The sequence below is a fragment of the Tursiops truncatus genome, chromosome 5 (genome assembly GCF_011762595.2).
Source record: "Tursiops truncatus isolate mTurTru1 chromosome 5, mTurTru1.mat.Y, whole genome shotgun sequence".
In the NCBI taxonomy this organism is placed as follows: domain Eukaryota; kingdom Metazoa; phylum Chordata; class Mammalia; order Artiodactyla; family Delphinidae; genus Tursiops; species Tursiops truncatus.
Window position 1 is genome coordinate 34,684,661 of NC_047038.1, and position 26,885 is coordinate 34,711,545.

Below are 26,885 nucleotides of genomic sequence, written 5' to 3' on the forward strand. Positions count from 1 at the left end.
ATGGTACCATATAATGACCATTGGTTTAAGGTATATGCCATATCTTGAAGAATCCCTCCTTATCCTTGAAGGATGTCACCTCTTAGCTGTGCCTCAGGAAAACCTTCAGGAGGCAGCTTCTGAAGGTTATGGTATGTGATTAGGACCAGTGGATCTCATGGTCATGTGTCCAATGCCATACTTCCTTTGCCATAAAATGCGTTCCCCAATTTAAGATGATACTATGATAGACCCTATGCCAATTTCTCATATACTCTGTGAGTCTTTGGAGGGTTCTGGTAGTGGCACTCTATGCAGGAAGACAGATTCATATGTCAGTCAAGGTCATGATGGAACATTGCCCTTTCTAGGATATAAAGGGCCTAATGTAATCAACTTTTCTTCAGTGTTTTGTTTGGTACCATATGGGGAATTCAATATTGAATTCTGTTACTGGCAGGTTGGACATTTATGAGAAGTAAATCAGCCCTTGTGAAAAGAAGCCTGTTCTCTTGGGCTCATAAATAGCTTCCATCTTTTCCCCCATGCTTAACCTATTCATAAACCCATTGTATAAGCACTGAAATGGGCAAGGAGAGAGGCTGGCTGACACCTACTGGCCAAATCATCCTGTGGCTCGGTTATTCCATTGCCTCTTTTTCAGTGGATGTCTTTTATGAACATTAATGTGTAGCACAGAGATCCTAATACTCTTTGCTTTTAACCATAGGTCCAGCCACTTACTTATTTCCTTGAACTGCCTTTTCCTGGTCTTGGAATCTTGTTCCTCTCAACGGCCCTGACCAGCAAGTTAAGTCATTCACCACTGCCCGTGAGACTGTAACCTCAGGCAGCTTTTCATTCCACTACAAGAAAATGAACAGATGTGTAGCTCAAAGGTCTGCTCTTTGGGAGGATAAGTCTCCACTGCTGTCACTTGAGGTTATTCTTGAGTAGGGCCGATAGTGCAACAGCAGTCCCTTTTCTGCTTGTACCCCACACCATGCCACTCATGAGCTGAGCTCAGGCTCTTTGCCCTGGGTACGGTTTCTTGAGTAAATGACCATAGATCCCTTCAAGAAAAAAAGGAGAAAGCACTTCTAAATATATGCTACAGTATTTCAGGGCCCTTCTTCATGAAGATCTTGCCTCTTCTTCGGTTGACAGGTCTGTGGTCTTAGAACTGGTATAAATCTGGAAACTGAGTGAAGGATCGTGACTTTTCATGAGGACACCTGATCTCAGGCTTCTGTGCATTCATTCTTGATCTCTTTTAATTATATATTAGGCAGTTCTCATCTTTCTTGACTTTAGAAACATCATGCCCTATAAGCCACCTCAGTAGATTTCTGAAGGTCAGCAGCCCCCCACCCCTATCCTCAACTGCCATTCCAGGTACTGCCCTTTTAAAGTAAAGTACCCTTTCACTTTGCTTCCATTTAAAGTAATTCTGTCCACTCTGCTTCTGAAGTTAAGTGCTGCCCCTAGTCTCTGCTATTCTAGATTCCGTCATCCCCCTTGCTACTAGGGAGCCCAGTTCTGTAACAGCATCTCCTACTACTAGTACCAGCCTGCAAAAGATGGCCACTACCAGGTATTCAATGTGCTAATACCCATCCTCACCAGCATGTTCTTTATCACCCTAGTAAAATTCTGGCATGAGGTGATGGATTTATGGCTGATAAAAACTGGTTATTTGAGAAATTGGATTGAATTTATTCAGCATTCTTTCAGAAAGAGAGAGAGAGAGAGAGAGAGAGAGAGAGACCTTGTACATTCCACTTATCAGAAATGCTCTCTCTGTGGCTTGACAGGAATAATTCATGAGGCTTTTTCCATGACTTGAGGGGAAAATTTCATAATAATATGTAATTTTATTTTCTATTATTCTAAGTTTAGAAAGCATCCTTCTGATTATTCATTTAGTTTCCAGATACCTTGATAATGAAACGTGCCCAGAATAGCAGGCATATGGTTCTGTTTTCTGAAACTCCCTGGTGAGCTGATGAATTCACATTTCTAGGCCTGAAAAACTTAGTGCCAGCAGCAACAAGAAGCTATTTATTCAATACAAAATAAGCTAGACTTCTCCATTTCCAAAAGTGTTCAGGCAGAGGTGAAGAACCATCTGTCATGGGTGTTGTAGAGAATGTTTTTGCTTCAGATAGAAAGAGACAATCCTAAGGGTAGGGTATGCCCTACTTGTGGGGTCTATGACACTTGACAACATTCATTTTATTTTTTTATTATTTATTTATTTAACATCTTTATTGGAGTATAATTGCTTTACAATGGTGTGGTGTGTTAGTTTCTGCTTTATAACAAAGTGAATCAGCTATACATATACATATATCCCCATATCTCCTCCCTCTCATGTCTCCCGCCCACCCTCCCTATCCAAACCCTTTAGGTGGTCACAAAGCACCGAGCTGATCTACCTGTGCTATGTGGCTGCTTCCCACTAGCTATCTATTTTACATTTGGTAGTGTATATATGTCCATGCCACTCTCTCACCTCAGACCAGCTTACCCTTCCCCCTCCCCATGTCCTCAAGTCCATTCTCTACAGCTGCATCTTTATTCCTGTCTTGCCCCTAGGTTCTTCAGAACCTTTTTTTTTTAGATTCCATATATATGTGTTAGCATACGGTATTTGTTTTTCTCTTTCTGACTTACTTCACACTGTATGACAGACTCTAGGTTCATCCACCACAATACAAATAACTCAATTTCGTTTCTTTTTATGGCTGAGTAATATTCCATTGTATATATGTGCCACAGCTTCTTTATCCATTCATTTGTCAATGGACACTTAAGTTGCTTCCATGTCCTTGTTATTGTAAATAGTGCTGCAATGAATATTGTGGTACATGACTCTTTTTGAATTATGGTATTCTCAGGGTGTATGCCCAGTAGTGGGATTGCTGAGTCATATGGTAGTTCTAATTTTAGTTTTATAAGTAACTTCCATACTGTTCTCCATAGTGACTATATCAATTTACATTCTCCCCAACAGTGCAAGAGGGTTCCCTTTTCTCCACACCCTCTCCAGCATTTGTTGTTTGTAGATTTTTCTGATGATGCCCATTCTAACTGGTGTGAGGTAATACCTCATTGTAGTTTTGATTTGCATTTCTCTAATAATTAGTGATGTTGAGCAGCTTTTCATGTGCCTCTTGGCCATCTGCATGTCCTCTTTGGAGAAATGTCTATTTAGGTCTTCTGCCCATTTTTGGATTGTGTTGTTTGTTTTTGTGATATTGAGCTGCATGAGCTGCTTATAAATTTTGGAGATTAATCCTTTGTCCATTGCTTCATTTGCAAATATTTTCTCCCATTCTGAGTGTTGTCTTTTCATATTGTTTATGTTTTCCTTTGCTGTGAAAAAGCTTTTAAGTTCCATTAGATCCCATTTGTTTGTTTGTTTTTATTTCCATTTCTCTAGGAGGTGGGTCAAAAAGGATCTTGCTGTGATTTGTGTTACAGTGTGTTCTGCCTATGTTTTCCTCTAAGAGTTTAATAGTGTCTGGCCTTACATTTTGGTCTTTAATCCATTTTGAGCTTATTTTTGTGTATGCTGTTAGGGAGTGATCTAATCTCATACTTTTACATGTAGCTGTCCAGTTTTCCCAGCACCACTTATTGAAAAGACTGTATTTTCTCCATTGTATATACTTGCCTCCTTTATCAAAAATAAGGTGACCATATGTGCATGGGTTTATCTCTGGGCTATCTATCCTGTTCCATTGATCTATATTTCTGTTTTTGTGCTAGTACCATACTGTCTTGATTACTTTAGTTTTGTAGTATAGTCTGAAGTCAGGGAGCCTGATTCCAGCTCCATTTTTCTTTCTCAAGATTGCTTTGGATATTTGGGGTCTTTTGTATTTCCATACAAATTGTGAAATATTTTGTTCTAGTTCTGTGAAAAATGCCAGTGGTAGTTTGATAGGGATTGCATTGAATCTGTAGATTGCTTTGGGTAGTATAGTCATTTTCACAATATTGATTCTTCCAATCCAAGAACATGGTATATCTCTCCATCTGTTTGTATCATCTTTAATTTTTTTAATCAATGTCTTATAGTTTTCTGCATACAGGTGTTTTGTCTCCTTAGGTAGGTTTATTCCTAGGTATTTTATTCTTTTTGTTGCTGTGGTAAATGGGAGTGTTTCCTTAATTTCTCTTTCAGATTTTTCATTGTTAGTGTATAGGAATGCCAGAGATTTCTGTGCATTAATTTTGTATCCTGCAACTTTACCAAATTCATTGATGAGCTCTAGTAGTTTTCTGGTAATGTCTTTAGGATTTTCTATGTATAGTATCATGTCATCTGTGAACAGTGACAGCTTTACTTCTCCTTTTCCAATTTGGATTGCTTTTATTTCTTTTTCTTCTCTGATTGCTGTGGCTAAAATTTCCAAAACTATGTTGAGTAAGAGTGGTGAGAGTTGGCAACCTTGTCTTGTACCTGATCTTAGTGGAAATGGTTTCAGTTTTTCACCATTGAGAACGATGTTGGCTGTGGGTTTGTCATATATGGCCTTTATTATGTTGAGGTAAGTTCCCTCTATGCCTAGTTTCTGGAGGGTTTTTTTCATAAATCAGTGTTGAATTTTGTCAAAAGCTTTTTCTGAATCTATTGAGATGATCATATGCTTTTTATCCTTCAGTTTGTTAATATGGTGTGTCTCATTGATTGATTTGAGTATATTGAACAATCTTTGCATTCCTGGGATAAACCACACTTGATTATGGTGTATGATCCTTTTAATACGCTGTTGGATTCTGTTTGCTAGTATTTTGTTGAATATTTTTGCATCTATGTTCATCAGTGATATTGGCCTGTAGTTTTCTTTTTTTTGAGAAGGATAGGTGTTAGCTCTTCTCTAAAGACAACATTCATTTTAAAACCACCATAATTGCATCTAATCTTTGCAAAATCGTGTACTACTGCTAAGGGTTCTGTCTTCTGTTGCTAAACATCCTGATTTCCTCTAAAACCTCTCCTCATGGATTCCTAAGCTTCAACTTTGACACCCCAGCAGCCTCATGAGATGTTGCATCTGCCCTGTCTCTGGATTGTGTTAAACATCAGGACATCCAACTCTGAGGATCTGGAGCCCAGCTGATCTCCCAAAATTATGGGAGGCTTATTGCACTGTTTTCTTTTGGGAGAGATCTGTACAAATAGGTAAATGATCACTACAAAACTGAATATTTATTTGTTACATAGATGCAAGCAGGTGGACATGAGAAATACACTGAGCACATATTGAATTTATACATCAAGAAATAGAGCAGCTAATGGTGGCTGAGAGCAAAAAGCAAAAAGAGTAGGAATACACTTATCATTGAAAATGCAAAAGCATCAGTGACTGGAGAGGCAGTAGCTAAGAGCAGGGTTGCTACAGTCAGACTGGCATTGGTTCCATCCCAGATTCTATCACTAGCCAGCGCTGCGAAGTTTGACAACATAAGTAACAGCCTCAAGGCTGTGTCTTCATCTGATAATGAGGATAACAAACTTATTGTGTTGCTGTGAGGTTTAAATTAGCTGATATACTTAAGCACTTAACAGCACAATAATTATATTATTATCAACAGTACCATTATTATTATTAATAAAATTCAGAAGCAAAAGTAATTACAAAACCTTGTAAATACCAGTCACATCTAAAAGTCAGGGGTCTGATTGTACTTTTTGTATAAATATCAGTAGGTAATCTATTAGCTTTACTGTTATTATTTATAACCTATACTGTCTACTTGCAGATCTACTCCCACTATCACTTTTAAGTAGATTTTATATATATATATATATATATATATATATATATATATGTATGTATATAGCATATATCGGATATCAAGTATCATGGATATCACATCATATAACATATGTATGTATATATGATATATATAGAGATATTGACCACAGAAATATATATTGTTAAATTTGTAAAAATAATTATCTTTATCTCCTCGGAGTCAGCTTCCCAACCATATGCATGTCACAACAGATATTAAAAATACTATTTTTTCAGCTCACTGGGATCAGTTGGGAGTTCACTAAGTTGATTGAGATGCAGAGGTTGGTGGGGAGTTCTCTCTGTCCCAGGCCCTGGCAATATTTGCAACAGGACCATAACACAGAATATGGTGGAAACATACAAAAAAACAATCTAAGGCAGAGTCCCAATCTCAACAGAAGGATAGAATCATAGAAACTTTGTGGATTTTTTTCTATAGCTCTTTTCTGATGGCCATATACCATTTACTTAAATTTCAGTAGTAGCAGGGAGCTCCCAACATTTTAGAGCAGTTATCTCATTCTTTAACAATTTTATTTTGTGGGAAGTTTATTATCATGTTTAAATCTGCAAACACCAAACCTCCCCTTCCCCTGACATCTTCTTTCTTAGTCCTGCTTTCTGTTGTGGCAACTCAGAAAAACTCTGCCTGCTCTTCCACTTAGAGAGTGGATAATTTGTATATTTCCTTGGCTGCCCAACATTTGAACCTTTCCTCTGTTTAGAGAGTTCACTAATTTGTGAATCTGGTAGTGGGGGTGGGGAGAGGCAAAAGCAGAAATATTTATTCCCAGTCTTCCTTAGTTCAACTTTAAATCTGGTGTTAGTGACCCAAGAAAAAAACAGACCAAAGACAATGCACTGTAGCAGCAAGCAGTGGCAAGAGAGCTTGAAGGATTGTGTTTCTAGGGGCAGTAGTGCAGAAGACCATCAGTGGTGTCCAGGGTTCAGAGCCAGGGTGACAGCAATGCAAGCCATGAGATCACATGTCCAGTGGGGTGGCAGCACTATGTGCTTACTGGGCTGGTTTTGTGGGATGATTTGGGATGGGATCCTGGCTGCTACTAAACCTTTGTTCGTGCCCATTTCCAAGCCTGATTCTATAGCCTTACCAGTGATTTTGTGAACTACTCCACAATTTACTTTTCTGCTTAAACAATTCAAAGTCCATTTCTGTTGCTTGCAACTAGCAACCCTGGCTGATACAGCACAACAGCCATTCAAAGAGTTGAAGGTAGATGCTGTGTCTTCCATGGTCTGCTGTTTGCTCTTTTCCAGAGATACAGACAGTTAACACCTATATCCTCAGTAACATATACTGTTTGCAATCATGTGAAGGTCTGATGAGTAACAAAAATTTTTAAGAAATCTTATAAATCTGAGATTTTTTAAATTGTTTACAATCTGGTTGTTTCTGTGCATGGAATAAGATGATTGAACTTCTTAAATATAAAATATACATTGTGGGGTTGACATAGACATACTACTGTATATAAAATAGATAAATAATAAGGACCTACTGTATAGCACAGGAAACTCTACACAATACACTGTAAAGGCCTATATGGGTAAAGAATCTGAAAAATAATGGATATTTGTCTATGTGTAACTGAATCACTTTGCTGTGTACCTGAAACTAACGCTGCAGTGTAAATCAACTATACCCCAATAATAATTTTTTTAGAAAAGATGATCCCAGAAAAATAAAATAAATACTGTATCCTCTTCCTGAAAGTTCCTATTCTCCTCAGAGGAGAGCAAGTTTTCCCTGGAATCTACTCTTTCATGGTCTGCTGAGCTGTGGAATAAGATGAGACTATAACCTATTACCATGAACAGTGAGCAACTGGATGAGTATGAATGGAAGGAAATTATAGATTAACTGGAGTTTAAAGAGGACATTGCCCATGCATTCTTCATATAAATTCTAATTTAAAAATAAGGTACAATGTACTGAATGTTTTCTGTGTCCTTCAGTAATTTGGGTGCTTTACATAACATTTATCATTCAAAAAATACTTCTACGAAGTTTTAAATCCTACTTTCAGATAAGAAAACAGTCTCAGAAAGGTTGAGCAATTTGCCTCAAGGTCTGAACGTTGGTAGGTGGATTAGAACTCCACTTTTGTGTTTAAGACTCCAAAGCCAAAACAAAATAAAAACAACAACAACAAAGATGCCAAAACTCTTCCTCTGTGCCATGTTGCTTCCTAAATGTGATCAATGTTTTAAATCATTCCTCATATGAAATATTAGTTAAAATAGATTTTCATATTCAATATTGTTTTATCAAAATGAACTAAATGAATATGTGTGTATGTGTATGTTTTCGTGTGTGTATATGTGTAACACTAAGGTATTTTTGAACCATTCATATGGATTACTGTCAGACACATGTGAGTTTACACTACTTGACCTCTAAATTGAAATATTTAAAACTGCTCTTGAAAATTCAACAAATCAGCGAAGTGGAATCAGGATTTAAAGTCAAAACTTTTTTAAGCCATACCTTTATATTCAATATATATTTTCACAACTATGAGTGTCTAAAATTGCTTCAAATAAATCTAAATTTATTAATATTAAAAAACAAGTTCTAAAGAGATAAACTATGTACTTTAAAATTAAATAAAGGTAACTTCAGAATTTCAAATACAGTAAAGCAAAGAATTTCAGAAGAAAGAAGTAAATTCTATCTGTATACATTCTTTTGTATACACTATGAACTTAGATGGACTCAACATCTGAAGACTTGGTCATAATACTCACTGCCATGAACTAAACGAGTGACCTTGGGTAATATCTTAGTCTCTTTGAACCTCAGCATCCTTATCTATAAAATTAATGGGTTAAGCTGAATGATGCCTTGCAGCCCTAAACCATTATATGATTCTAAGACTTTCTGTATGTAACTGGAGAAACAAACCAGTAACTATTAATTCTACACGACCCTATTAATTTTATAAGTCAAAATATATTCCTATTGTTAACATGTAATAAATTAACTTAAAAGTCTCAGCAGGGCTTCCCTGGTGGCGCAGTGGTTGAGAGTCCGCCTGCCGATGCAGGGGACGCGGGTTCGTGCCCCGGTCCGGGAGGATCCCACATGCCGCGGAGCGGCTGGGCCCGTGAGCCATGGCCGCTGAGCCTGCGCTTTCGGAGCCTGTGCTCCGCAATGGGAGAGGCCACAACAGTGAGAGGCCCGCGTACCGCAATAAAAAAAAAAAAAAAAAAAAAAGTCTCAGCAAAATTTGTTACCATTGAATGATTAGGTTAAAAGGTCTTGTTAATTTTATATAAACTTAAATCTGTTATTAATTACTAGATGCAGTTATCTATGTAATCTATAGATTATATGCAAATATGCATGTAACATGAAGGAAAATTTATGTCTAAATGTCAAATATGTATGAATCAAAATCAGAATATCAAATCTGAGATAATATCTCAGAAAACAAGAATTGATTTTTTTGTTTAAAAGTTAAAAATACCATTTCTTTTATGGCGGAATACTACTTGTTCATTGAGTAATATTAGAAATTTCAGATAAAGCAAAAAAACTTCCACAATTCCATGACCTAGAGATAATCATTATGAATTCATTCTTATATCTACTTATTTTCCTTTTTATTCCTTGCTCATAGGAATGATTAATCACTGTAAATATTGTTTTATAATTTGCCTCTCTCTTTTTAACACTACACTGTAAATGTCTTTCCATGTTAATAGATATTATGTAATGACATTCCCTACCTTGTTTTTGAGATCAGTTGCTAATTCTGTGCCCTTCATCCAGGTTTGGCCAATTAAGGAAGACCCTCCATTCACTCAAATAGAGACCTATGTCTAGAGCAAGAAAATGTGCCATCTTTCCCACAACTTACCTTAGCCTCTTCCTTGACATTTCCTTACACTGGGATCTTTCTAAGACCAAATAAATGTGAAAATTAACTTCCTATGTGGTAGAATATTTTTTAAGGACTTTAAACATTCTCTAACAATATGAGAGAGTGATGACATAGTTTGAAAAATTTGTTGTAACTTTTTGAATTTCGGGTTTACAAAGTCAATCCCATGGAGCCTTACAAAATACTTGTAAGTATTATATCTAAACACAGTTGACTCAGTATGTCCTGCATTTATTTAACTATACTACATTAGCAACATATACTTTGCTTAATTTCAAAGCTGCTCTTAAAACCGTATCACATACAAAGTAGAATGAAATTTAAAATAACATAGCACACAACCCAAATGATCTGTGTGTGTGTGCGTGTGTGTGTATGTAAGGAGGTGGGTGTCAATGGACTTTAAAATCAACTGTTGGGGAGACAAGATGGCAGAGTAGAAGGATGTGAGCTCACCTCTTCTTATGAAAACACCACAATAACAACTAACTGCTGAACTACCGTTGACCAAAAAAATGCTGGAACCTACCAAAAAAAGATACCCTGTATCCAAAGACAAAGAAGAAGCCACAACAAGAGGGTAGGAGGGGCTCAATAGCAATAAAATCAAATCCCATAACCACCAGGTGGGCAACTCACAAACTGGAAATTAATTATACTACAGAAGTTCTCCCACAGGAGTGAAAGTCCTGAGCCCCACAACAGGCTCCCCAGCCTGGAGGTCTGGCAATGGGAGGAGAAGCCCCCCAGAGAATCTGGCTTTGAAGGCCAGTGGGGTTTGATCACAGGAGTCCCGCAGGATGGGAGGAAAGAGAAGATCCACTCTTGGAGGGCACACACAAGATCTCGTGCATACCAGAGCCCAGGAGAAAAAGCAGTGACCTCGTAAGACCCCGGGCCAGACCTACTTGCTAGTATTTGAGGGTCTCCTGCAGAGGCAGGGAGCAGCTATGGCTCCCTGAGGGGACAAAGACACTGGCAGCGGTAGTTCTGGGGAATACTCATTGGCATGAGCCCTCCTGTATGCCAATGAGTACAACTAAAAGCAAGAAAATTACAAATGGAAAAACTCACCAGTAAAGGCAAACATACAGTAAAGGTAGGAAATCATCCACACACAAATATGATATTAAAACCAGCAACCGTGAGAAGAGGAGAGCACAAATGCAGGATATTGGAAATGTATTTGAAATTAAAAGACCAGCAACTTGAAACGACCTTGTTTATATATAGACTGCTATGTCAAAACCTCATGAAAAGTACATGAAAAAATGTTCGACATCACTAATTATTAGAGAAATGTAAATCAAAGTTAAAATGAGGTATCACCTCACACCCGTCAGAATGGGCATCATCAAAAAGTCTACAAACGGGCTTCCCTGGTGGCGCAGTGGTTGAGAGTCCGCCTGCCGATGCGGGGGACACGGGTTTGTGACCCGGTCCGGGAGGATCCCACGTGCCGCGGAGCGGCTGGGCCCGTGAGCCATGGCCGCTGAGCCTGCGCATCCGGAGCCTGTGCTCTGCAACGCAAGAGGCTGCGGCAGTGAGAGGCCCGCATACCGCAAAAAAAAAAAAAAGTCTACAAACAATAAATACTGGAGAGGGTGTAGAGAAAAGGGAACCCTCCTGCACTATTGGTGGGTGTGTAAATTGGTACAGCTGTTATGGAGAACAGTATGGAGGTTCCTTAAAAAGCTAAAACTGGAGCTACCATATGATCCAGGAATCCCACTCCTTGGCATATATCTGGAGAAAAACATGGCTCGAAAGGATACATGCACCCCAATGTTTATTGCAGTGTTATTTAAAATAGCCAAGACATGGAAGCAACCTAAATGTCCAACAACAGATGAATGGGTAAAGAAGATGTATATATATACAATGAAATATTACTCCGCCATTAGAAAGAATGAAATAATGCCATCTGCAGCAACATGGATGGACCTGGAGATTTTCATACTAAGTGAAGTAAGTCAGACAGAGAAAGACAAATATCATATGATATCACTTATATGTGGAATCTTAAAAAAAAAAAAAAAAAAAACGAGGCAAATTAACTTATTTACCAGACAGAAACAGAGCCACAGACTTAGAGAACAAACTTATGGTTACTGGGGGGAAGGGTGTGGGGGAGGGATAGATTGGGAGTTTGGGATTGACATATACACACTGCCATATTTAAAATAGATAACCAACAAGGACCTACTGTATAGCACAGGGAACTCTGCTCAATATTCTGTAATAACCTAAATGGAAAAAGAACTTGAAAAATAATAGACACATGTATATGTATAACTGAATCACTCTGCTCTGCACCTGAAACACAACATTGTTAATCAACTATACTCCAATATAAAATTAAAAATAAATAAATACAAGCAACTTTTGTTCACATTAATAGGCTTACTGTCCACTCTGGCCTTTTATTTTTTCCATCTCTCCCAGACTATTCCTAGCTGTTTTTTAGAATATGGTTATGAATTATTTTTCTAATATTACTCTTTGAATTCTGAGAAATGTCTGTAAATTATATAGGAATTTTTATAAACACAATTGACATTTGGAATATAAGTTGAAATGGACTGTCTATATATATCCAGATGCTAAAAATTATAGAGAATTTATAAAATTGTTTTTAAAATATTTCTAAAGCAACTTTAACTGCATTTAGGCTTTGAGTACATCATTTCTTTTTTGTAATGTACACATATCATTCAGTACCTGAAAATGAATTATTGTTGCTTTATAAAATCAGAGTAAAGTGTGTCCAATGTCTATGTAAAGAAAGTATAAATTTGGAAGAGATATTAAATGACCAAAGCTTATGGTACTTGCTGGAAAACCATATTTTGAAGAAATGAACATACAAATACTCAAGCATCATCCTGCATCTTGTCTCATCAGCAGCAGTGATCTCCAGGAGTGCAAACAAGGGAGAGGTATGAAAGAGAGGTTGAAAATAAGTGAAAAGTTGTCCCTCATAATGGAAACTTTTCCTTCAGAAACATGCCTAAATATGTGTCAATGTCTCCAGTATTTTTACTCTAGTAGTTTGACTTTAGGTTTCCATTCCTTCCAAGAGATTCTTTTTAAATTTATTCAAGTAGTGTTTCCAGAAATTTATACTTGTTTCACAAATATTTACAGGGTTCTCCTCTGCCGTATGTGTCACTGCTTTAAAGTGATACCCGTCACATGGTACTTACTGCAAGGTTATTTTTAAGGTTCATCTCTTATTTTGCAGCAGCAAATGTTTGGGTGAGTAGGCAGAGAATCTTTTTATTTCTATTTTTAAAAGTGACGCAAGTGCGTAGAGATGAGTTTTAATTGATTTGCCAGAGGTCAGAAAGCAAGTCGAAGGCAGTTCTTGGCCCAGAGCTCCAATCTGCTGAAATCAGCTCAGTGTTCTTAATCATCTATATGTATTGATCAGCTGACATATTTTACTCCTCCACTACCTCCTTAAGAATTAAAGTGACATGTAGACAATGTTTTTATTTGCAAATCATCAATCAATTAATCATCTGACATATATCATTTTTTAAAACTTCAGTACTATTTGGTATAACCCACTTCTGGCTTTGAAATCAGGGAAATTAAAAAAAAACAACAACTGTTTTTTTGCATGCAGGCTATGTTCTTTGCAGTAGAGAGACTATTTTCTGAGTAAGATAGATGAAATAAGTTTGATTTGCAAACATGGTTACCCTGTGACCCAGCAACTAAAAAATAAACATTGGCCAATGTGTCCTGGACACTGCTCCAGCATTACGGCCAGTGAGGTACTGGAGCTTTTTATTTTTAACGTCATATTTACAGGGCCTCTGATAAGTTCCATGGCATCTCCTTTCCTATCCCTACTTCCTTCCAGGCAAATATCCGTCATTTGCTTAGCTTGCTTTTAAAATTCCTCTCATTTGGAATAAAGATTTGTGTTCTGTAGTTAGTGATGACTTAATGGGAATAACTCAGGTAAAGCTGGCATACCATACACTATGGTTAAATGATTATTAGAGGTATTTCTTCAAAACACAGGGTTTGCTACACTGTAGTAGGGAAACTAGAGAAATATTAAGCAAAATGTGAAAGATGGAAAGGGAGACTTGGGGGTACTAAAAAACTTCGCATTTTCTGAGAGCCCTGCTTGCTGACGTTCACTAAGATTGAGGAATGTGAGTAAGTACAGTGACTGTAGTTTCCAATGAAGATGGTAAAGGAGAAAGTTAATGTGATCAGTGCAAAGCCAGTTTCCTGGCTTGAGCTCTGCGGTAGGCACAGGAAGAGGAACAGTGGGTGTGTGTTCAGGTCTTGAACTGCAATACAGCTTTAGAGCTAGAAGGGAGTGATTTACAAGAGTGATTTTTCAGCACTTCTGCAGGAATGATTTCACCAGTTTCTAATGGGATGGCTTGTTAAGAAAAATTAGGAGGTATTATTTTCATGTTGATCATAACTTCACTGTATTACCCTGGTCCATATTTTCCACTGTGCTCTCTTTATTCTGTATGTGTATAGGTAGCCCTTGCTATGTGATTTTCCCCTTTCTTGCATAAACTATTCTTGCTCTTTTTAGGTCCACAGAGCCTGATGTATTCAATCATGTCAATGTCACCACCTCTCTTCACCATCCTTATTTTCTTGGTAAGCCACCAAAATTTCACTTTTGAAGTAGACCCCTCCTGGTCATTAATGAAAAGGTTAAACAAAGTACATGTATTTCTGAAATTTATGAACACTTTTGATATCCTTTTTCTAAACCACTCAGTTCTCTACTCACTTTGTTCTATTTTCTGCTTTTGCTATTTTCTTCCTAAGAAAATATAAGAAATTAAATTCAATAATAAATGCTGTGGGATTTCCCTGGTGGCTCAGTGGTTAAGAATCTGCCTGCCAGTGCAGGGGACATGGTTCAATCCCTGGCCCAGGAAGATACCACATGCCGCGGAGCAACTAAGCCCATGTGCCACAACTACTGAGCCTGTGCTCTAGAGCCCGCAAGCCACAACTACCGAGCTGGTGTGCCACAACTACTGAAGCCCGTGTGCCTAGAGCCCGTGCTCCGCAACAAGAGAAGCCACCGCAATGAGAAGCCAGCGCACAGCAACAAAGAGTAGGCCCCGCTCGCCACAACTAGAGAAAGCCTGCACGCAGCAATGAAGACCCAATGCAGCCAATAAATAAATAAATATTAAAAAAATAAAAACAGTAAACTGATTTAAAAATAAATAAATAAATGCAGTTAGTGTGGTAGAGTTTGGTAGAAAAAATATAAAATTACAAAATGAGAGAATAATCTGGTCACATCATTTTGCAGTTCACTGTGTTGTCTCCTCTCTAAACCTTGGTAAATATATTCTATGTTTACAGCATCTTTTCTCACCTCTCCTTCAGTTAACTCCTCTTGTTTCCTTCTATAGCCCACCTTTCCCTTGACTAGCCCGTGGCTGTGTTACGTACTCTCTTATATAATTCTGGACACTTTGGGTTTTAACTCTTTTAGCTTCTATCACACTGTCAATATTGCCACTACTCTGGGAATTATTTGAGGGCAGTAATATATGTTTGCATGTTGTTATTGTTAAATATTACAGTCTGGCCTAGGAGATTCAATAAACATTTGCAGACAGGAAGGAAGGAGGGAGGGTAGAAAGAAAGGCAGGCAGACGAAGAGGAGGAAGGGCAAAAGGAAAAGAAAATGCAGTTTTTAAGTGATTAATGAACACTAAGTAATGACACCTGCCCTTCCGATTTTAACTTCAGTTCTGTGACTATTTACATTATTTTTTGAGGATCATGGAAACACAGCTGGAGGCTGACACACCGAGCAGTCGTCCACTCTGAGCACATTTCTCAGAAAGTGGACTGTTCTTATCTTTTTGTTTTTAAAAATAATATGATGCCATGATAGTTGTTAAGACAATGACCAAAAGCATAGATGAATCACTGTGAGATCCAAACCCTGAGACAGAGAATGACTCCCCTTCAAACCACTCCCTGGCTATAGTATTGTACACAAGTATGTGTTTAATGATCGCAGAGTGATGGTGATGATGAAAGTGACAACGGACAGTAATTTACAAAAGCTTTCCATTTCACATATATACATTCCCTTGAGTCTCGGGATAGTTTGGATTTACTCTCATACTACTGCATTCAATGCAGATAGAGTATAGATGAACTTATGAGAAATAATTTAGGAAATTTAGATGCAGTTAAGTGAATTCCATTTTTACCTGTGTGGAATAGTGCATAAATGCCCCATTTTTGTGAAAATACCAATTGTTTGTGATTTATAAAGCTAATGTTAACTCTTCACCAGATTATGTATTTCTAAAAACTGCAAAACGAGGGTGGGCCTATCTGCTTTGTAACCATGACTCAGATTATTGTTGGCTAGATTTCTAAAGATTCCCAGGATTTCTTTTAAACACCTAGTCCTAGAATAGCTCCCAGCTCAATTCTTCAGTCTCCTTTGAGCAAGCTATCAAGAAACACTGCTGAAGGCATTTCCTGTTTCCTTTGCGCTTTTCTCCAATTTCTATGACATACTTAATCTGGGTCTTGTGACCTGTCAACTTTTAATAGTTCTAATTGTGCAACTATCTGCTCTTGTGTGATCATAAAATCCTTTTAACATTTCACTTTTCCCCTCAAGAAAATGTATCCCGATTTCCGGGATGTGACCTTCAGCTTCTTTGGTAAATACGCAGGCAGAGAATTCATTCAGGCTCTCAGCAAAGGCAGCCTCATCTGTCACTGACTTCCCACTCATCCCCTTAATGGCCCTATGGATGCCTTGCTGGGTTGTGTGCTTTTAATGTCATAAAAGAAGTTTGTCTTCTGAGTTGGTAATTTTTTTGCCTCTTTTTTCTCCCCTGGGTCCTTTTAGAGTTCCCTTCCAAGTATAGAGGATTTGGTTTTCTATTTAAAATTTCTGGATCTTGGAAAAGGGTAAGGGAGCCTTTTCTTTGCTGCATCATTCTAGAAACATTACTTTTCCACTGTGATCTTGTAAAAGGCTAAACAAATTGACCACTTATTAGTGGGACTGGCATTCTGGGTGATGCTGTGTTTTTAAAAACCATTTCCCTGCTATTTACCCTGACCTTAATTCGGTGGCATGTCTCTTTCTGAGTTAATGATTATATGTTGTATTTAATTTTCTGTCTTCCTAAAATTCCATGTTGTCTCTAAACACCTCTACCTTGTATCTGGGATGAAATCCTATGCGTAATGAGGTTTAATCACTGTTTTCCACATTCTCTTTCCTTTGAGTCCTAAATATTATTTAATCATAGACCTGGCATTCTTTCCTCCCTTTCCAGGTTGATGTACACATTAAATTAGAAAGCAGCTTTGCAGCAGATCCAGCCCTACTTCCTCCACTTGATGTAATCCTGTCCTATGCCTAGGTAATTAAAATCTTCCACTATTACTACCCTGCCCTTTTCTTGCTGTGTATGTGTGTGTGTGAGATATTTCATAGTTCATTTCTGCAAGACAGTCTATAGCACTACTGTTATCACATTTTCAACAAATTTATAATACATAACTCCTGCCCTTCATCACAGCTTGTTTCAGTAAACTATTAATAAGGAACTCTCAAATTTTCCCTCTAAACAAAGCAGTATATTTTTAAGTTTCTGTTGATTCTTACTAATATGAGTGCCTAATAGAGAGTAGTCATTAAAAGGCTTATAAAAGCCCCAGAATTAATATACTAACATTAACAAGGTTTTGCTAAACAATAATTGACCACTTTAGGTAAGCAATTCCCCGGGGTGGCTAGGAAGTGATTAAAATAGACACACATGTCACATGTGTGCTGATGACCTTATAAAATGGCCGCATATCTTAAAAAGAAACAGAGCCCTGTGTATAAAGGAAACGTTGAATATCTGGGAGCAGTCTTTGGATTGTTTGCTGCCACTGCTTCTAGGCAACAGGCAAGAGATGTTTACAGTCTGGGCTTTCCCCTGCCCCCACCTCTAGAAGCTTCTCATCTGCTGCTGCTGCAGCCACTGCGGATAGAACTACAAGCCCTGGTGCCTGGTAATGCCCCTCCCCCACCCCGCTGCCTGCTCCGGGAGCCCAGCTGTTAAGGCCTATCTAGCTAATCACCCCCTTTACCACCAGGCTCGTTTGTGGAAGTTAACGTCATGTTCAGAGAGGACAGTGCTGCCTGAAGAGGGGAGATTTGATTTCTCATTTTACCTGGAAGAAAAACAGCACCAGGACTAAGGTGCCTCTTTTGTCCTTGATGTTTGACTCCATTTTAACTCACCTTGGGCGCTGCGGCGTAACCCAGTGAAGTGGGATCACGGCCCTCCAGCTGAAGCAGACCTTAGAATGGGAACCCTTGACCTGCGCTTCAGAAAAATAGTTTTTCTCAAAGGGAATGCCCGCGTTTTCCAAAAGGATAAACAGAAAGGAATACAATTTTTAATTTACTTTTTTAAAACATGCAGCCTATATCTGTTAAGAAGTGGAGGGGTGGAAATTCAAAAAATAACATTAAAAAAATAACAATAATTGAATATCAAATTCTAAAGGTAACTCATTTCTGGCCTCATGAAACAAGCTTTCATTCTTCTTTTATCTTGTAGAAAGCAAGAAGAAGATATTTGAAAAAGAAAGGGAAGACATGTCTGAGTGAATTGAGGGAAAGAAAAATTGAGCACTGGGGCTGTTAGGCCAAGGTTACTGTTATAGTTGCCAGGAAACCTCTTCCACCTTGTTTTGATACTACCCAGAGCTGGCTCAGGCTGACCAAATAGAATAGCAGCTGAATTTCAAACATGTCAGCTCGACAGAAGCTGCGTGCAACCTCTCAGGGATGTTGTAGGCCGCCTCCATTTCTCCATGTGGGGGGAGGGTAGACTAGTGGGTTTCTTAGCTCCTTTCATTCTAACTTTCCCTGATTAACGATTCTTTCAGTATACAGTACACAGTCACGGGGAGAGGTCTTATAGTCTACTCCTTATGAATCCAGACTTTGGGGGATTGATGTCTGTGTTGCAACTCTGGCACTGTTGCTTGTCAATCAGGTCAATGCTCTTCTGGGTTTTCCTTTCTTCATCCATAAAGTGGAAAGGATCCCTCATAGGACTGTTACAATGATTTAATGAGATAATACACATCAGTCACTTAGGACACTGCCTGGAACATAGTAAGCACCCAAGTAATGTTGGCTGTTATAATTAATATCCTTTTTGATGAATTAAAGGAAAGAATTGGTAATTAAAATGCATTTTCATGATATTTGCTATCATAGTTATTATCACCAACAAAATGTGGTTAGTATTCAATATTTCTGGGCCTGATATTTTCTGAAATCCATGTGGATTAGAAGAACAGACTCCAAACTAAAAATTAGATTCTAAAAATTGAGCTTAAATGTAGACATTTCTGAGGTCATTAAATTGTGTATTTTTCTCACTATGTGCTTGAATTTCTGCCATGGGAGATGGGGCATTCGAGTGGGAGGTAGATTGAAGATATGGAAAGAATGAATGAGGAGGGAGAGAAAGAAAAAGAAGGACATAAGTGTGCAGAATAATAAGTTATTTATAATTGTATCCTGCATAGCAAGAAATATGTTGCCGAAAGGAAACCACCACAAACCCTATGGTTTATGAAAAGTTTAGCATCAGGGCCTTAGTTCTATTTAGAGACACATCAGGAAAGGGCATGACTGACTCCTGACCCACTGGCCCAGGTACAAATGGAAGTCTCTTTCTCAAGGACCCCTTGTATTTTCTGTCTGAATTTCTCTTATATTTCAAACATTTACAATTTCAGGCAAAGCTTTATCAGGAGACCAAAGTGAGGGTTTGGCTGGAAGTTTTGAACTGTGATGCTCTAATTACAACCTGTTTGGCTACGGCTGTTGGTCACAGAGAGTATGGAACACCTGCACTTCACAGCCAGTCCAGGATATTATTTCATTTTTATTTAAGTGTTGGCTTTAATCTATAAGGCTTTATTTTACTTGGACCCTTGTTATCTTAGAGATCAGCTGTCTTCCTTTGTACACTCATAACAACTGAGAGCTACTGAGAAGCATTTGGTCATAATTTTTAACTGCCAAAGGCAGAGGGTGTGTGTGTATGTGTGTATGAGAGAGAGAGAGGGAGGGAGGGAGGGAGGGAGGGAGGCAGGGAGGCAGGGGGGGTGGGGGAGAGAGAGAGAGAGAGAGAGAGAGAGAGAGAGAGAGAGAGAGAGAGAGAGACAGGGAGGGAGAGGGAGAGAGAGGATATCTTCCTGTTTTCTTTCCCAATCAGTCCTCTACATTTGTGAGTTGTATCTGTTTGCAGGATTTGAACTCAGGGTCGTTCTTAAGGTGGCATTTCAAATGTCCTGAAAGAATACCAGAAGCCATGGCGTATGTTGGCTGTTACCTGCCTCACAACTCTGGACCTTCAACTGGATCAGGAAACCAACTCTAGAATAGAGATTTTAAAAGAAGAGATAGGTTAGAGTTTGGCCCACCTCTCTGCTTGAAGGCTGCCAAAGAATGGGAATTTTAGATGATCATAAAATACAACTAACCTCACCAGGAAAGGAAGCTGTAAGCAGTGGATCTAGTTTGAATGTTGTCCTATCTTGCAACTGAGAGAGATTTTTGTCCTCTGTTTCTAGGAATACTATTAGATTTTTCTATTTTAAATATATTAATAAATACTATGATATTGACAGAGGGTGAATAAATATTTCATTAAGATGGAAGTTATGAGAGAGAGAGTTGACATTGCCTGGAGATTAAGAGAAAGCAATATCTAAGAAGGAGACCAAAGGACCCAGCAGGAAAGACCCAGTGGGAAGCTCTAAAACCAGTTAAGTTGTAGGAACCAAGAACACAGGTGATGTAGGATTACAGAGATCATGGAAACAGAGTTAGGAGGCATGATGAGGGATTTAAGATAATTTTTAAAGAATGTGGTATTTTTGTGACTTGATGTCCATTGCATTATGTAGTTATAGAATTTGCTGATATTATTTTATATTAATTTAGTAACTTTCTAACATATTCTGTAAGGACTTATAATTGGCCATGTAGAGCTGTTTAAGGACATAATTTTCCCAGTGGATAGATTGAGTCAATTGTAATTCTGCTCAAAAATACCTTGCTCCTATGTGGACAGGGTGTTTCTTTTTTTTTTGCGGTACGCGGGCCTCTCACTGTTGTGGCCTCTCCCGTGGCAGAGCACAGGCTCCGGACGCGCAGGCTCAGTGGCCATGGTTCATGGGCCCAGCCACTCCGCAGTATGTGGGATCTTCCCGGACCTGGGCACAAACCCGTGTCCTCTGCATCGGCAGGTGGACTCTCAACCACTGCACCACCAGGGAAGCCCCTGGACAGGGTGTTTCTGATACAAGAGTTGTAGCACATTTTACATCCTAGAAGCCATGTCACATGATCCATGTGACTGGTTGAAAATAAGAGTTTTAATCTCTGATGAGTTTGTACAAAAGAAAAACAGCTGAAGGTGGAGAGTTTTATACTGAAAACAGTGGGATTACATGAAAATCTACATTCTGAATAGTGAGATACCTTCTCTACTTGAATCTAAGAACAGTGGCAGCCAGACTATAAATCCCAGGTAGGAAAGTAAAGCATTCCTTTTGGTAGAAGATATCCTAGATGTATTAAGAATTTCAGAACTCCTGGTAAAATGGTTCAGTTTTATCACCTTATATTGCAGAGAACCAGTAAATAAGCCCAGCTCATGGACAGAGAGCACCCTAGCAGTTTCTTAGCACTTCAACTGAAATATGAATGGACAATCATTTTATGGGAAAAAAAATGTCCCATAACATGGGAGATAGAACACACATAAAGCAAAGACAAAAGAACATTGAAGAATTTTTAAACAACTCAGAGAGCAAGAAAAAGTTAAAAAAATTATGATTAATGTCTTCAAATAAATAGTGAAGCTGCTGCAACCTTGAAATAAGAAAAGGAGGCTGTACAAAAGAGGAAAGAACATAATGGTGCTCTTGGAAATAACTGCAGGGACAAAGCATTCATCTGAAGGATAAAATTATGAAGTTGAGCAAATCTCCCCAAAAGTGGGAAAAGGTATAGAAAGGAGGGAGAAAGATAACAAAATTAGGAGTTCACTGTAGGAGATTAACATTCAAAAAATAGAAATTTTAAAAAGGCACAATGGAAAAAAAATTAAGGAAAGAAAATTAATGAATAAATTATTTTAAAACATTTCCCAGAATTTAATGGTAGTTTTCAGACTGAAAAGGACAATTAAGAAGAGTCCAGAACACAACTGGGCCCAAAAAGATGATTCTAAAACTTTATAAGGAAAAACAAGAAACAGGTTTCTTAAAAGGATTGGAAATTATAATAGCATCAGACTTCTCAAAACTAACTCTGGAAACTAGAAAAGAAGAAGAAATGCCTTCAAAACTCCCTACATGGGATTCTCATACCCAGCTGAACTCTCAATCAAATATAAGTGTAATAAAGACAACATCAGACATGCAAGGTCTCAGAAAATTTGCCTCCCATTTGCTCTTTCTCAGGAAGTTACTAGAATCTGTGTTTCAAAAGAAGGGTATAAGCAAAGTAGGAGGCAGATCTGGGGTCCATGAAAGTAGGAATCCTTGACAAGAGAGCAGTACATAGAGAAAGGAAAATTAAAAAAAAAAAAGACAATAAGTTGGATGAAGAAGGACACCTACTGCATGATTTCACTCATGTAGAATTTAAAAAACAAAAACCAAAACAAACAAAACAAAAATAAATTCATAGATATAGAGAACAGACCAGTAGTTACCAGAGGGGAAGGGGATAGGGGATAGGGAAAATGGGTGAAGGGGGTCAACTGTATGGTGATGGTTGGTAACTAGACTCGTGGTGATGATCTCTCTGTAGTGTATCTGCAGTGTATACAGATGTTGAACTGTAATGCTGCACACCTGACAATTATATAATTTTTAAAAAAAAAATTACTTACAGAAGACAGATATGTCACTTAAGAAGAGGAAGTATTAAATTACAGATTTGTTCTGATAGAACAGTGTGTAGAAGTCTGATAACTTTATTTGGTGTGTATCAGGAAGGGTTTTTGTAATCTCTTTTTAAAACCTAGATAGTCAAGTCTTCCATTTTTTGACATTCAAGGCAGTACCTGGTATATGGTGGGTGCTCAAAAAATATTTTCTAAATGAATGATTAAATAAAATTTGATTGAATAAAATTGAATAAAATTTTGGGAGGTATTTTGAGACATCTAGAATCACAATTACAGCAAACCAGAAAGAAAAGGACCTATTAAAAAAAAAAAACTTATAGGGATTCTGTAGTCCTCATTCCAGTCTCTTTTAAAGTCCCACTATCATAAAATATCATTTTGTACCTAAATTAGACCTCTAGTTTCAGAGTTTAAGATCATTTCCTCTTTTCCACCCATTCATTTTTGGATAAGAAAACTCTCCTAGCAGAATGGATCATAGGCAAGCCTAAAGTCTGGGCAAGCTAGTGGCATGCTATGCCTGGAAAAATTCAACTCAGGCACGTGGGGAGGATTTTACAAATTTCTTGAACCTGGTGAGGAGTCAAGCACATAGCCAGAGTTTCAACAGCTAGAAATAGCTAGGAGTTACAAAACCTTTGAGAATGATAAGTCAAATCTGTTTGAAAGATGTGACAGAATTCTCACCCTGATTAAGTAGTATCCCTGTAGAAAGACTGCTTCAGGAAGACTTGAAGGTTAAGGGAGCTTGCCTTGCCTTTCTGTCTGGATGTGCTGGTGTTTTGCCTGGCTTGTATAGCTGTCTGTTTGTAGTGAATTATATATATTTTACCTGCATTAAGAGGTAAATATGTATCTTGACTCTGCCCCTCGGGGGGGGGGGGGCAGAGTCAAGATGGTGGAGTAGGAGGAGACAGAGTTTGTGTCTTCTCACAACTAGGGCACCTACCAGATGCTTGTGGGAGGCCTCAACACCCAAGGGAACAGGAGGAACCCCCAAGCAACTGGGTAGGACATGGGGGTGAGTGTGGGGGTAGGAGAAGCAGAGGTGGGATGGGACCAGCATCCCTGAAGGGCGGCTGGGGGAGGGGAGGGTTTCCCACACCTGGAGAGGCCCACCCACCATGAGGGGATCAACAGCGACAGGGAGAAAACCCTCGGGGGTTCAGAGGATTGGAGAGGAACGTGGCTAGCATTTCCCCTGCCCACTCAGGCCCCAAGGAGCCTGCTGGCATCCCAGGCCTAGTCCTCTGCCCTCTGAGGCCCTCTCTGGCAGCGTGTGGAGGGGAAGAGGAAGAGTAGAGGTGAATGGAGGGGGATCCTTGGGGATCAGAGGATCGGGGAAGGAACATGGCTAGTGTTTCCCCTGCCCACTTGGGCCCCGGGGAGCCTGCTGGGGTCCCAGGCCTGGTTCTACTCCCTCCAAGGCTGGAGGCAAACTGAGACCCTCTCTGGCTGCACTGAGCCTAGACCCCACCTCCACCCCTAAACCCCACACCTGCCTAAGCTCCACCCCCACACACACATAGCCAAGGCCTTTTCCAGCACCCCCCTTTGTTTTTTTTGCTACTGTGGTTCTGTTTTACATTCCAATTGTTGTTTCATTTATATTTTTACTTTTTCTAATATATCTCTTTTCTAATTTTATCTTTTATTCTTTGTCATTGTTCTTTTTTTTTTTTTTTTTTTTTTTTTGCTGCACAGTTTGCAGGATCTGGGTTCATGGGCTGGGGGTCAGGCCTGAGCTCATGTGGTGGGAGTACCAAGTCTGAACTGCTGGACTAATAGAGAACCTCAGACCCCAGTGAATATTAATCAGAGTGAGGTCTCCCAGAGGTCCTCATCTAGGCACCAAGACCCAGCTATACACAGCTGCCTGCAAACTCCACTGCTGAAAGCCTCAGGCCAAATAACCAGTAAGACAGGAACATAGTCTCACCCATGAAAAAAAATGAGATGACAAAAAAATATGTTACAGACAAAGGAGCAATGTAAAAACCTAGAAGACTAAATAAATGAAAAGGAAATAGGCAACCTACCTGAAAGAGAATTCAAAGTAATGATAGTAAAGATGATCCAAAATCTCAAAAATAGAATGGAGGCATGGCTCGAGAAAATATAAGAAATGTATAACAAAGACCTAGAAGAACTAAAGAACAAACAAACAGAGATGAACAACACAGTAACTGAAATGAAAAATACACTAGAAGGAATCAATAGCAGAATAATTGAGGTAGAAGAATGAATAAGTGCACTGTAAGATAGAATAGTGGAAATAACTATAACTGCTGAGGAGCAGAATAAAGAAAAAAGAATGGAAAGGATTGAAGACAGTCTCAGAGACCTCTGGGACAGCACTAAACACACCAACATTCAAATTACAGGGGTCCCATTAAAAGAAGTGAAAAAGAAATGGTCTGAGAAAATATTTGAAGAGATTATAGTCAAAAACTGCCCTAACATGGGAAAGGAAATAGCCACCCAAGTCCAGAAAGCACAGAGCGCCCCATACTGGATAAACCCTAGGAAAAAACACAACAAGACACATATTAATCAAACAAAATTAAATTCAAAGGAAAAATATTAAAAGCAGCAAGGGAAAAGCAACAAAAAACATACAAGGGAATCCTCATATGGTGATTTTCCGGCAGAAACTCTGCAGGCCAGAAGGGAGTGGCAGGATATATTTAAAGTGATGAAAGGGAACAACCTACAACCAAGATTACTCTACCCAGCAGGATATCATTCAGATTTGACAGAGAAATCAAATGCTTCACAGACAAGCAAAAGCTAAGAGAATTCAGCACCAACAAACAAGCTTTACAAATGCTAAAGGAACTTCACTAGGAAGGAAACACAAGAGAAGAAAAAGACTCACAAAAACAAACACAAAACAATTAAGAAAATGGTAATGATAGGAACATATATAACGATAATTACCTTAAATGTAAACGGATTAAATGTTCCAACCAAAGACACATAATGGCTGAATGGATACAAAAAAAGACCTGTATATATGCTGTCTACAAGAGACCCACTACAGACCTAGAGACACATACAGACTGACAGTGGGGGATTGAAAAAGATATTCCATGCAAATGGAAATCAAAAGAAAGCTGTAGTAGCAATACTCATATCAGACAAAATAGACTTTAAAATAAAGGCTGTTACAAGAGATAAGGAAGGACACTACATAATGATCAAGGGATCAATCCAAGAAGAAGATATAACAATTATACATATTTACACACCCAACAGAGAAGCACCTCAATCCATAAGGCAAATGCTAACGGCCATAAAAGGGGAAATTGACAGTAACACAACAGTAGTGGGGGGCTTTAACTTCCAGTTACACCAATGGTCAGATCATACAGACAGAAAATAAATAAGGAAACACAAACTTTAAATGACACAGTAGACCAGTAGATTTGATATTTATAGGCTATTCCACCAAGAAGTGGCAGAATACACTTTCTTCTCAAGTGCACATGGAACATTCTCCAGGATAGATCACATCTTGGGTCACAAATCAAGGCTCAGAAAATTTAAGAAAATTGAAATCATATCAAGCATCTTTTCTGACCACAATACTATGAGATTAGAAATAAATTATAGGAAAAAAACCTGTAACAAACACAAACACAGGGAGGCTAAACCAAGATATCACTGAAGAAATCAAAGAGGCAATCAAAAAATACACAGAAACAAATGACAATGAAAACACGATGATCCAAAACCTATGGGACACAGCAAAAGCAGTTCTAAGAGGGAAGTTTATAACAATTCAATCTCACCTCAAGAAACAAGAAAAATCTCAAATAAACAATCTAACCTTACACCTAAAGAAAGAAGAACAAAGAAAACCCAAAGTCAGTAGAAGTAAAGAAATCATAAAGATAAGAGCAGAAATAAATTAAATAGAAATAAAGAAAACAATAGCAAAGATCAATAAAACTAAAAGTTGGTTCTTTGAGAAGAGAAACAAAATTGATAAACCTTTAGCCAGACTCATCAAGAAAAATAGGGAGAGGATGCAAATCAATAAAATTAGGAATGAAAAAAGGAGAAATTACAACTGAAACTGTAGAAATATAAAGGATCATGAGAAACCACTATAAGCAACTATATGCCAATCAAATGGACAACCTGGAAGCAAAGGACAAATTCTTAGAGAGGTACAATTTTCCAAGACT